We start from the raw sequence: 12,540 nt of genomic DNA on the forward strand, positions 1-12,540 counted from the left end.
TTACCAAGTGTGTGATGTAGGATGTCGTAGTGTAGGGGCACCCTGTAAAACGTTAACTTCCAGTCATGGTGAATCCAGAATATGTGTAATGCTGTATTGTTATCAACGTTTGTGTGCGTGAAAACCGGAAAGAGAGTAAGGCATCTGAAAGAGAGTGAGAGTGGCCATCTCTGATGAAATCCATCATGTTGCTTCCTGGTGTTTTGGTGAAATTCACTTTAGCATCATGTTCCTTGCTGACCATAGACACAAAATAATCAATAATGAGACTTACTGCCATCTTACTATGTACTATTTCGTTTTTATCCAAAGTGACTTATAGTGAATTACGGGGCACAAAGGTGAATTAAGGGGCAGGTAGGGTATAAGGCATCTTGCTTAACGATGCCTACAGGTAAGAGATGTAGACCTAGATGGATTGAACCCAGAATCTTTTGGCTGGGATTTCAAAAAACGGAGCCACTAAACTGGGATCCACAGGTGTCCTGACACCTCTGGAGCCTCTTTGAAGCTTGGTGAAATGTTAACGTAAGAAGAGCGACATCATAAGGCACTTCTTCCAAAGTTTCAACATTCACTGCTTGGTTTCCCCGTGCTTTTGGAGCTTTTCCTTCCCAGCTCTCCGCAAACAGCAGATGGCGCTGTGTCTTTTATAGATGTACCCTGCGTTTTATTTTATACCGGGGCCTAGGAAGCAACTGTTCTGGTTCTCAACTGCCGTTGGAGTTGGTATATTGTCCGCCGTAGTGTTTGAGTTATTTTCGTGACGGTGTTATGTTTCCTGAGCCGAGGCAGAATTCCTTTAATCCTAACCACACGCCCTCCATGTTGTGGTTTATGTTTGAAGACAGTTGTTGATTCCGTAAAATGACCCAATCCAAGGCACTTCTGGTGTGTGACTGTTAATCAGAGAGGAATGATTACCGACCCTTATCTTGAGATGGCTCTACATCTGCACATCTCTGTTGTTTAAAATCTGGCTTGGGAAAAACTTAACTTCAAATCAGATTACATGTAAATATTTATGTGTGTGTGTGTGTGTGTGTGTGTGTGTGTGTGTGTGTGTGTGTGTGTGTGTGTGTGTGTGTGTGTGTGTGTGTGTGTGTGTGTGTGTGTGTGTGTGTGTGTGTGTGTGTGCATGTCTGTGTATATTTATGTGCGTGTGTTTATGTGCATGTATGTGTCTGTTTGTGTGTGTGCATGTCAATGTTTAAGTGCACGTGTGTGTGCGTGTATGTGTGTGTGCGTGTGTTTAAGTGCCTGTGTGTGTGTGTGTGTGTGTGTGTGTCCACCATGTTAAATAGTGTGTATCCCTTTCTGTGAGGAGGGGCCTGTAGTGTGTGAGTGGTGCCCCCATAACTCTTCTCCGGCAGGCGGGCTTTGATTGCGAGCAGGCCGGGCGCTCCCACAACATCTGGCTTGTTTTGCCCCTGGTGTCACGCCACAGACGACAGCACTGTCCTGGTGCAGATCCCCAGACCTCTAGTCCTGCCGGGGGGGGGGACTACACACTACTACTCACACACACACACACACACACACGCACACACATGCACATAAACACAGACGCAGATAAACAGAAACACACACACAGATGCACATACGCACCCGCCAACACACACGCACACACACACACACACACAGGCAAATGAACACAAACGTACACACGTGCAGCGACAAACACACACTAACGCACACACATACATGCACACGTGCATAACACACAAACACATACATGTACATACACGTACGTGTAAACCCATTAACCCATTAATTAATAACACAGTGCAGAAACTTTTCATGCAATTCAATAATAATAACGCTTTTTATAGTTTTGACGGTTTGTAATTTGATATTCATGTAACGGGCGTAGAAAATTCGATATATTTATGCTTCTGTTGTTTCTATATGAATATTTTTCTTTATAAATGAATTGCGACCTTACACGATTAGTTAATTTCCGAGGGCAACATCAGAGTTCTAATTAATTTGCAACTACTTGCGCAGCCGTCCATCAGATGTGAGTGCAGCTCTGTCACATCAACCGTCCACAGCTTGACTCCTCAGGATAAATGACATTAGGAACACCAGCCGCTAAACCCCAGCAAACACTGGCGGAGTGACATCCGCCCTCTGAGAGAAGACATGAGTAAAGGTCTCCGAGGGAAGTTCACCACAGAGGGCAGCCTTGTTCACTAGATCCAAGCTTAGGGTGCCCGTTTCATCTTCTGAGATCCTCACTTTCTTCTGCCTTATTTCTTTCTCATCTCATGTAAGCCGTCTCTCCCCTCTTGTTCTTTCTTTCTTGCTTTCTTTCTTTCTTTCTTTCTTTCTTTCTTTCTTTCTTTCTTGCTTTCTTGCTTTCTTGCTTTCTTGCTTTCTTGCTTTCTTTCTTGCTTTCCTGCTTTCCTGCTTGCTCACTTGCTGTCTTGTTTTGTTCTCACCCTCTGTTCTTTCTTTCTTTCTTTCTTTCTTTCTTTCTTTCTTTCTTTCTTTCTTTCTTTCTTTCTTTCTTTCTTTCTTTCTTCTTTCTTTCTTTCTTTCTTTCTTTCTTTCTTTCTGTTCTCTATTTCTTTTTTTCTTTCTTTCTCTCTCTGTTCTTTCATTCCTTCTCTCTCGCCCTCTATTTTTCCTTTCTTTCTTTCTTCCTTCCTTCCTTCCTTCCTCCCATCCCCTTCCCTCCTCCCCAGTCCTGCTCTCTTATCTGTGCCCCAGCCCCTCCTCGCCCTGCCCTCCTCCCCGGGCTGTAAAAGTCTACATGGACCACCTGCAGGCTTCCACTTAATTAGTTCCTCTGCTTCCAAGCTGGCCACAGATAGACAATAACCCCTCCCACCCTCCCTCCCTCCCTCCCTCCCTCCCTCCCTCCCCCCATCCCCGACGCCGAGACACATCATGCATCATGGGCTTGGCCCTGGCTGCTCCCTAGGGGCCCTCTCGCCACAGCCCTGCAGCCATTGTGCGTGGCCTCATACAAATTGGCTTTTTGTCTCGGCCGCCTCGGATTTCCTTACTGTACGCGCCGGCCGTTTGCTTTCAAGGGGGCCGGGAGGACGGGCGCCCAGGCAGGGGGACGGACGTCCACACGGGGTGACCCCGGATGGAACCAGGGCAAGTGTGTGTGGCGCTCATAGACCTCACGCTGGCTCACACTGTAAAAAACGTCCTGATGGAGGAAATGAAACAACTGTTATCTATATAGTGGAACTGTTCTACAGGCTCTTTAGAGTTGGCACGGTGCCAATTGAAAGACCCTTAAGTTATTATCACTAACTAACTTCTAACTATTTTGTTATGTATATCGGAATAAAGATATACAAATCGGGACTAGATGGAGAATTTGTGCTTTCGTTTCGGTACCGACAAATATTTTTCACGCTTTTGAAATGACGCTCAGAAAGCTAAGTACGTTTGGATCCCATGCTTCTGTTTTGAGAACAGACAGTGATCCGTACACAAGGTCCCAGCGTGTAAAGTAAAACATCTCTCAGATAACAGCCCGATAGCCACAGTTTGTTTACAGGCCAGTTGTTGTAAGTGGTATTGTCTGCACTTTGGATTGGTACACACTTTTATCAGGACCAACCATCGAGCCTTACTTTGTAGTGTCTCTACTGCAACACATTTTGAACCTTAAATTAAACTATTATTCAACCAACCCGTGCGTTGCAATCATGTATGAAAATGACGACAGAACTAAAAGCCCCTAATCTCTTTCCAAGATCTGCAGAGCCCAAAGGCCCTATTAAAAGCGCTTCTGTAATGACCTCACCCTTCACAGCCCGGGTCCCATAGCCTATCTCCTAATGACTTCATGGTTGTTTACAAGAATACTAGCCACTTTGGGTGTCCTTGTCAACATCCAAGTCAGCGTAAACAGTTTACAGTTCCCAAAGATCATCTGCGCGTTTATCTTTGCCTCACTGGGTCAACTGTACATTTATATGCAGACTCGTCATCTTTCTGCTCTGAGCAATTTGCTCTCCAACCTCAGATTATTCCACTTTTGACATTCAGAGTCATGCGATTAGGTGTTTAATTTGTTGGATCACTGTTAAGCACTTTGTAAAATGCTGTGTTTAACACAATTTTAATTTCTATGGATAAAGATACAAAGATATAATATATAAGTATTACTAAATGACGCATATTAGTTCCATTTTCTCTTTCACATTTCTTTCAAACTTTTAATTTGGATATAAAAATGGACACAAACATAATAGTTGTATTTATATGGCAGTAGAGATGGAAGAAGGCCCTGCTGCGCGCGCACACACACACACACACACACACACACACACACACACACACACACACACACACACACACTCGGATGAGGTAAGATCCAAGTCTCTGGGTCTCTGCAGGGAGAGAGTCAGCCCCTCGCTGCTACTTTATGAAAAGGGAGCGAAACAAAGCGGGAGAAGAACAAATTGTGCCCTGGTTTCTTGACTCGGTGCCAAGTTCAAGAGCAGGAAGAAAAGGAGCCGGGCGGGGGGGCCGGGGACAGTAGTTCATTTCTCTACAGAAAGTCTGAGCTTTCCCTTTGTGTGTGCGGTTGTAGAGCCCCCCCCCCCCTCCCCCCCCCCCCTTGTCTCTAAGCTTAACCACCACCTAGATGATAGTAATATATTTGAATGAGATCGCTGTGCCTGGGATGTGGTTGAAGGGAAATAGCCTGACTATAGTGAGGTACTAATAAGAAACCGGTCAATAGGGCTGCTTTATGCCATTAAGCCTCGACAACAATAACAGCATCTTAATATGCTACATTTCAAACAACAATAAAACAGCGTGGTTGGCTGCTTTATGACCCACTATTAGCCTTTATTAAGGCCGCCCCCCTGGGCGCTTTGCTCATGGACTTAACAGCGTTACGGTGCTGCCCCCAAACTGCTCGTACGTTCACGGGAATCCTCCACCGATGTTCGAGCTGACCCATGGGTGGCTGGGGGTGGGGGGGGAATGTACGCACACTTAATATTCCCTTTAAAACAACTCCTCAGTGACATCCAGACCATCTGGATCAGCGGCCGTGCCTCGCGTCAGCGGTACTACGGGGTCAGCTCCGGTGGGGTGTTAGACTTGTCCAAATGAAAAAAAAACTCCTAGCCCTTGTAAAAAGCAATAGATAGAAAGAATGGAGAGAATATTGAGCCGGGTAGCGAGGAAAGAGTTGCACACGTGTCGAGAGAGACACAGTTGACCACCGAATGATTCCCCCCCCTCCACGCCCCAAAAAAAATACCTCCTCCAGCCGAGGCGGTTAGCACGCCATCTTTCACCCGAGTCATCGCCAGACCCCAGCACGCCGTAAAAAAGCCTTCCCACAAAGTACTTAATTAAAGAGTACATTTTGGCGGGCTCGACACCGGCCGCCATTAACGAGGGCCCCCTCGCGCCCGCGTTATGAGGAGCCCACGGTGTTTACGTCCTTGCGGGGGGGACTCTCACAGTCGGTTTTATTGGGAAGGCAACGCCAGTCCCCGGAAAAACCCCAAAGACTGGCCGGCCAGCAGGGTGTAAATAAAGTGACCCCTGCTGAATCAGAACGAAGAAAGAGGGGGGAGGGGGGGGAGAGGGAGAGGGGGAGAGGGGGGGATGGGGGGATGGGGGGAGAGAGAGAGAGAGATGGGGGGAGAGAGAGGTTCCTGTCTACATCAGCAATGACCTCAGCATCCAGATTACGAGGAAGTCAGGCTGCACTGGCTTCAGGTGGAATGTTTCAGGATTCTTTCTGGTTTTTTTTCCCGATTCCGTCGGCAGTTTAACCGACGTCTGGCGTGTGCGGAAATAAGAGCGAAGAGGGGTTCCGCAAAAGAGCTATTCTTGACCTATTTATTAAACTAAATCAAATGGAAATACCGTGTGTCTTGAGTGTGCACCCCAACACACACACACACACAAACACACACGCATGCACACGCTCACACACAGATGGTTAAATCCCTTGCGGCAAACAGCGGTCTGAGGATATAATTAGCCAAACGTCTGCTATGATTACGGTCCACCCGTAGCGCCTCTTATTAGCTACCCCGTCGTATTGAGAAGAGCTTTGAGACGCGCCGCTGGGTAGAGGGGGGGGGGGGGGGGGGGGGGGGGGGGGGGGGGCCGGCCGCGGTGGCCTGCGGGCTGGGGCTGACGGTGCAGATACACAGAGGCCCCGGCGAACTCTTTCCTACGGCGTGAACGGTTAACCATAAACCAGGCATGACGAGAGGACCGTCGGCTTGGAAAAAACGATATCATCCCCCCCCCTTCCAGCTCTTCCTCTGAGCGGCACTTTGTTTGTCCGCACGAGAGTAGGGACGGTCGGATGTATTTTTTTTAAGCACCATTGTGTTGCAAGAGAAAAACCCAGGAATTGTTTTATTTAAGAGTCGTGTTGTGATCCATCTTCAGTTTGAACTTCATTACAGTACAGACTGAAATGGCCGATGACAGACGGGTGCAAGTGTGTGCACGGTGCTTTCATTCAGAATCCCCGATTGCTCAGTTCCAGTCCCCAGATATGTGACGTTTACAGATAGGAATTTGGCACATTTGGTCTTCAGGCTTCAGTCTGCCCTACAAAATACTGTCTCCCCAGAAACCCTTACAACACGCCCCTGTTTGTTTGAAGGACAAGGCCTGTCTTGGTGGATAGAGCATCGTGAACTTCTCTTGGCTTGATTTTCCAAAAACGGAAGGGCTATCACACAAGACCTGTGTATTAGTCAACTCACTTTACCAGAAGCATTAGCAGCTAATAGGCAGGCCATCCTGTATCTTCGACCATGTCCAAATTATGACTGAGTTTATTTCATTTCAGCTTTCGGTACACACTAAATTGGTGTTTTCCACCAGAGAAAAAAATCCCCCTTTTGGCCTCCAAAGTGAATGAATACGAAAAGGCCTGTCTTGTGTTGCTTTGTGGATGGGAAACATCGTGTCACATGACCCACACATCAGTGTTTGCATCGTTGGCCCTTCAGTGCGGCGGGGCCGTGTTTTGAAAAAGTTATTTTGGACCGAAAACAAATGCCTCCTTTTTCAAACGGTCATCCTGCGCTGTGTTGAACACGGCCAGAGCTGTCGAGCCAGGATGTTCCCCAGCCCTCACGGCCCAGCAGTTTGGCCTTTGGCAGCCTGCGCGCTTTCTTTCCCCCCCAAAAAGCACTGCCCATCCTCTGCGACACGCCCAAGTCTGACGCCCCAACTCCGAAAAGTAGGATGGAAAAAGGAAAATAAACGCAGGAAATTGCTGTTTTCGCTACGCGCCTCGCCAGACGGCCCTCTGATGTCATAGCGACACTCCCTTTTGTTTTAGGAGCAGGAAATATACGGCGAAAGCACAGTTTGTTTTGATGTATCGGGAGTGCTATTAACAATAACACACTGCCGGCACATTATTAATGACAATTCAAGTGTTTTCTTGTGTTAACATTGTGATTTAGTGGTTTCCGTTCAATTGTTTATTCACCAGACGTACTGCTGTGTTTATCCTATGTAATTAAAGTCCCGCGATGTATAATAAGGAATTATTACCCTCGGGTTAAGTAGACACATTAAATAAATGAACCAAGTTAATTACCCAAAATCTGATGATTAGGGCCCAATTACTGGACTGGAGATTAGCATCGGTAGCTCGGGGATGTTTAATAAAATGAGAACACAAACAGGAAGAGATCTCTGCTAAAGTGCAGAACTGCAGCAGGGAACAGCACATGGTTCGATTCGTGGCTGGATTACGTCTGACTGCACAGTCCAGCAACATTCTCTTCCACTTTATGATTTAGGTGACACACACCAGTTCATTGGATTGTGTGTTGTGTGTTCTGAATAACTTTTACATTGATGTATCGCTTTTAAGTCCCTGCCTAAACCTATTCAAATGAAATAGATGGTGTTGCCATTCTTAGGATCTTACTTTTCAGGTTTTATCTGCGGTATGAACTGATTGTTGCTTTTTCCTGAGTCTAGACACTACATTAAACATTGTTTCTCTCCTGCGAAGCACTATGCTGATCCCTGTAATTTAGGATTTTTTTATTGAGTCATACACATTATTCTGACATGTATTTATTTCTGCATAAATTGCTGTGCCTAAGGATAACACATATCCCATATCTCATTAGAGATGAAGGTCACATGTTCGGGACCGTGGTCTATGCTTGTCTGATCGTACATGTTTAGTACAACCTTTGCGTGTCCACAAAGACCCGTATTTATGGGGCTGTCAGGGAGACTATCGGGGAGCCTCTACCCTAATCCCGGCAGCCCAACCCGGGCTGAGGAGGGGTCGGCCTCCCCCCCCCCCCTCCCCGTCCTCACTCAGAGGATTCCCAGATCTGACATAGATCTCCCCCTGTCCTTCTGAGGTGTGTCTCCCTCCCTGCTCCAATATTAGAAGCACCTGTCTAAATAAACTGCCCTGCCTCCCTCTTCTGACTCACACACACACACACACACACACACACACACACACACACACACACACACACACACACACACACACACACACACACACACATGCACCCACACTCACACACTTACACACGACTCCTAGCCACAAGCAGGGTTCAAGTTCTCTCTCGCTCTCTCGCTCGCTCTCCCGCTCTCTACCACCTGGGCAGTGTGTTTGCATTGCGGATCCCAGTAGTATAGGCTTCCGTCCAGCCGAGCCAACAGAGTCTGCCCGCTTCCTTAGCCGTTGCTAAACCCTCGCCAGGCTTCCCCTCCACTTGCCGGCTTTCAGGTGGGCCAGCCCGGGGCATTTGATGTGGGCCACTGGTGCGTTTGTGTGTGTGTGTGTGTGTGTGGGGGAGGCGGTGTGGTTTATTCAGGTGTGGATGTAGGGTCTGCTGCTGCTGCTGTTGGTCAGGCCTCTTGATGTTGCCTCCGTATGTCTCCAGGTGCTGCTGCTCCATGAGAGGGCCCACTGTTCGGGGGCCTTGGAGATGAATGGAGGGGGCTGTTGACGGAGCTCGTCCGAGGGGTCCTGTGTTTTTTTTTCACTACTCTCCTTGCACCAGCAGGAATGAGAGTATATAGGTGGAGCAAACGCTACTCCCACGGAGAGGAGAGGCCTCTTAGTGCACCACTCCACCGTGCGCTTTGAACACACTGGAACGCGCCTGGTCCCCTGTGTGTGTGTGTGTGTGTGTGTGTGTGTGTGTGTGTGTGTGTGTGTGTGTGTGTGTGTGTGTGTGTGTGTGTGTGTGTGTGTGTGTGTGTGTGTGTTTACAGTGCGCTGTATGTGCTGACTTGTGGTGTGCTGACCTGGTTAGTTGTGTGTGTGTGACCATCTGAGTTTTATGGGCCTTAGAAAATATGTATTGAAAGTGTGTGTGTGTGGGGGGGGGGGGGGGGGGCGGTTTGCACTCTCAGCATGAAAGTGGCACTCCCACCACACTGAATGAACCCCTCTTGTGTGTGTGTGTGTGTGTGTGTGTGTGTGTGTGTGTGTGTGTGTGTGTGTGTGTGTGTGTGTGTGTGTGTGTGTGTGTGTGTGTGTGTGTGTGTGTGTGTGTGTGTGTGTGTGTGTGTGTGTGTGAATTATTATTAATCACTTCTACCACTACTTCTATTACTACTACAACTACCACTACTAAACCTGACTATGTAAACTTTTACTACTATTATTACTAATACATCCAGGCTACTATCCAGCCGTGCGTGAAAAAAAAATGGAAAAACACAAGAGAGAGGGCAAAAAAAGGCGAAAAGTGCAGGAGGCTGGTGTAGTTTTCCATGTCGTGTGGACTGCAGATAAAGAGGTAGTCCACAGGTTATCAGTCACAGGCCTCGGCTCCAGATGTTCCAGAGTGGGTTGGAGAGGCAAAGCTCCCCCTCTAGAGATACCATGTGAAGACCATGGCTCTGCCTACAGACAGTACGCTTGTGCATACCCTCTCTCTCTCACTCCGTCTCACTCCTCTCTCTCACTCCCTCTCTTTCTCTATCAGAACTCTCTGTCTCTGTCTCTTCCTCTCTCCCTCTCTTTCTCTCTTTATCAGAGCTCTCTGTCTCTTTCTCTTACACCAGTATGCGTATGCACATCCATCCACCTACGCAGTTTCTCACAACTTCTTTCTTGACACACCTACACGCACACGCACGCACACACACACACACACTGTACTATGCACACTGTACACCCCAACACACATTTCTTACATCATACACGCTCAATTTTTTTTTTGCCCCCACCGTTAATGGGAGCCATGTTTGGACCGGGCCATAACCAAAGACCCCCTTAGGTTTGTGCGTGGCAGTAAGTGGGACTAATAACCACTCTAAATAAGTCTGCCGTGGTGCTGAAAGGGGGGGGGGACCCTCCCCTCGCCCTTTACACACCACACGTGTGTATGTGTGCTGTAAAGTTGACAGCCCGCTACCGTGTCTTTATGACTCTCCGCTGTTCTGTCATGCTGATTCGACGCGGAGCAGCACCGTGGCATGGGACCACAGCCCCACTGGTCCGCTCTGGTTCTCCGCCGGCCTGCCACCGGCGTGGACGTGGGTTCTTACGATGTGATGGTAGTGTCGCGAATCAGACTTCGGATTAGCAATCTTGGTGTTTGTTTTTCGACCAATCACGTTGTTGGAGGCGGGGATTTGTAAGTGTGCAATTGGCTCCCTACGCGAAATCGGCCAGCAGTTGTTAAGTGTAAGAAAGTGTCTGGAAAAGGTGTCGAATCTACTGTGTGTAGACCGGCCGCTGTAGAAATACACTTATTCAACGCTCCTTCTCAAGGCTTCATAGACTCAAACTAATGAGTTTCCCATTCGGTAGAATTCTACACAAACCAAACAGGAAACAAAGCCCAACTCCACCCATTGTAGTGGCTGGGTTTTGTCCCAGGCTCTGTGCCATCTCCAGCCAGACGTTCTTCTAAAACGGCTTGATCCGTAATTCGAGGTAATGGAAAAGACGTTGTATTGTTTCATGTGTCATTATATATCTATACTAATCTGCAGTAATCTCATTTACGGGGATGATTGATCTAATTGAATCACAAGTCAAACAATAAACAAGTTAAGTAGCCTAGGGGCGTTTCTGCGTTGGGGTGGGGGCGGGGGGTATTAAGACGAAATGTCTCGTCTGGAATCCAATCTGTCAAGCACCCGATTGGCTGAGAGAGAGTCAGGGTGGGGGGGGGGCTGGCGGGCCATCAAGGTTATCCTTGACTTACACGCAATGTATTTTGCATGGTAACAAATGACATCATGTTTGCTGGGCATTCCCTTACATTGAGCATTTCTCATAAAAAAATAAGTGGTAAACGGAAATGAGGCTGACTGTGTGATCGATCGGTAGGGTGGGTTCATTGCAAATGTTCTATTTAAAAGCAGGATTTTATATGTTTTAGCAACACACCTTATGATTATCGGTGGTCCAAACACTCGAGGTGGATTAAAAACCTTTCAAACACCCTCGGCCCATCTGAATCTCACTCTTTAAAGGGATCTCAAAGCACTTTGTCACTGAGTTCTCCAATAAGCTCATGCCCTTAAAATGCATCGGCTACAGGAGCGATACAACGGTCCTGAATTGCACGTAACCATAGGCTATTTCTTTCCTTGCCTCAACATTGGCCTTCTCTCTCTCTCTCTCTCTCTCTCTCTCTCTCTCTCTCTCTCTCTCTCTCTCTGTCTCTCTGTCTCTCTGTCTCTGTCTCTGTCTCTGTCTCTCTCTCTGTCTCTGTCTCTCTGTCTCTCTGTCTCTCTGTCTCTCTGTCTCTCTGTCTTTCTTTCTTTCTTTCTTTCTTTCTTTCTTTCTTTCTTTCTTTCTTTCTTTCTTTCTGTCTTTCTTTCTTTCTTTCTGTCTTTCTTTGGACAGAGAACCCAATACAAACAGAGGGTGTTGAAAGCTCCCCGTCAGCAATATTATGTCTGTTGGGGGAGGGGGCAGCCTGTTAAGCCAAAATAAATGCATTCTCTGGCCAGCAGGGGGTGCTCCAGCAGCATCTTCCGATCCCTGCCTCTCTCGCCCTGGCAATAATAACTACTGCCACTACTACTATGCTCAGGCATAGATCACTACTACGACCATTGCTGCTGTTGCTGCTACTGCTACTACGGCAGCTTTTTATAACTTAACCATGCAGAAAATATACACAGAACTTAATGCACACTTACAACATAAAAAAGTACTGTACCACTTATACAACTGCTTATACCACTCTCACTATGACTGCTTGTACTACTACAACTACTGCTACTATTACAAATAGCACTACTATTGTTACAGCAACTTCTACTACAACGAGCAGCGAACAACCGTGTGACCGCTTCTCCTACTTATAAGCTCTTATATTGGTCATACCACTACTACTACCACTTACTATTTCTGTTTGTTTCCCCATTGTGACTAAGAACACAACCGCCTCACTGCGAGAACGTGTGTTTGTGATGGTGTTTCTGAGTGTTTCTCGAAGAACGAAACAGAGGTACAGAGAACGAGAAGAGAAACGGGGACAGAGAGAGGGAGCTGGAGGGGTTTTCTTTTCTTCATTTCTCTGACGCTTCTTGGACAGTTTACCTCTCTGTGCGTGT

At 47.3% G+C, this 12,540-nt stretch overlaps 1 protein-coding gene across 1 annotated transcript in view; it reads left to right on the top strand.

The window, feature by feature from the left end:
- kcnq1.2 (potassium voltage-gated channel, KQT-like subfamily, member 1.2) overlaps window positions 1-12,540 on the top strand; it is a 78,968-nt gene that overhangs the window by 33,019 nt on the left and 33,409 nt on the right. The window lies entirely within an intron of this gene.

Source organism: Gadus macrocephalus, chromosome 9, assembly GCF_031168955.1.
Source record: "Gadus macrocephalus chromosome 9, ASM3116895v1".
Lineage (NCBI taxonomy): Eukaryota > Metazoa > Chordata > Actinopteri > Gadiformes > Gadidae > Gadus > Gadus macrocephalus.